We start from the raw sequence: 1,558 nt of genomic DNA, 5'->3' as shown, positions 1-1,558 counted from the left end.
TACGTTCACTTTTAGTATGGTTTCCACGCAATCCTTTATAAATGAGACCCCTGATGAGTACGGGTGTTTTCTCCTTTAAACGTAGCATAAAATAGGGCCATATGACTTCCACTGATGGTTAAATGAAGGAAATGAAATTAGATTACAATGAAATAAAACACAGAATATCATGAAATGTGATTATCTAATCTAGTAGGTTTTCTGTTTCTTTATGAGACATTATAAACAGAGCAGAGTCTGTGTTAAAGGAGACACATCTCACTTTTAAATCCTTCAGTTATGTAAAGGAACTGCAAGCCTTTGGTCTGAACTCCTCCTTATTGTAACTCTACAAGCCCCGCCTCTTTTCTGAGCTGTGTCTCAGATCAGCTCGTTTTGAGGCTGTCTCTTTAAATCCAAATGAGGCGCTCCAGCTCTCAGATCGGTTCGTTCCAGTTTGATAAATGGKTTTACGACTGTATAGCTGCGCAGAAAMTTCCTCTCAATCTTCTCTCCTTCATTTATTTACATTTTCTCTTTGTCTTTGTTTCCATCTTTAACTCCATGCAGGAGAACAAAGCCTCTCTGTGAGGTTTAATGTTGCATCACTGGCAGCACAAACAGCAGATACAGTAAATAAAGCTCTCAGATTTCATAATAAATCCATCTATAATATGTAGTTTTCTGCTGCCGCAGCTGCTTTCCAACAACTGTTAGAAAMCCTGTTCCTGTGATGAGGAACAGATAGCAGATGGTGAAGCAGCTCTGAAGATAAAACAGTTAAAGTTTCTCTGAAGATATTTCAGGATCCGTGCCCGGCGCTGGTGTCGGTACACAAACACTACAACTGTTYGTCTCTGGAAGAGATTTAAATCTAATGTTGGAGTTTATTTTARCTCTGATGGAGGAGCTCCATGCCTCTTTTTATTACCAGAGGATCACTTTATTTTAGCAGAACAATCCCAAACCATCAGTATTACTGTTTTCTTTGATCAACATGTTTTAAATGAGTTGTTATGAAATCTCCTTTTTGTTTCCTCCTGTTCCATTTGMTGGAATATCTGGAAGTGTAACTAAGATTTAAAGACGCCTGCCTCCGCCGATATTCAAATCAACTTTATTGTTTTATTGTTCGCCGCTCGTTAGCATCTCGGTTTGAAAGAACAATCAAAACAAGAGTCTCCATTAACGGCTCCGTGGCAATCAACACRTAATCACTTTGCTTGTTGAACATTATAAGAACAGCAGAGTGAGGAGAAGCTGCAGCAACACAACAGGATGCTTCTGCACAACCAGGTGGAAGTAAAGGGGGGGTGGGGGGTGGGGGGTCCACGGTACCGCTCGTCACAACTTTTATTTCAGAACGAATCTGTGTCCTGAGATTATCTACAGCAACAGTTTAGACTCCTGGATGGACCGAAGAGATGATGTCACTTCCTGTTAGGAGATGAAAGTTAACCTCTGGAGCCCCGCCTCTTGGTACCAAGTGCAAAACTGCACTTCCTGTTTCCTACTTTCGATCTGTCATTTAAACATTGGTATCTACAGAAACTATATACAGTATATAAGGTGTATATAT

Source organism: Austrofundulus limnaeus, unplaced genomic scaffold, assembly GCF_001266775.1.
Source record: "Austrofundulus limnaeus strain Quisiro unplaced genomic scaffold, Austrofundulus_limnaeus-1.0 Scaffold545, whole genome shotgun sequence".
Classification (NCBI taxonomy): domain Eukaryota; kingdom Metazoa; phylum Chordata; class Actinopteri; order Cyprinodontiformes; family Rivulidae; genus Austrofundulus; species Austrofundulus limnaeus.
This window is presented reverse-complemented; position numbering follows the sequence as displayed.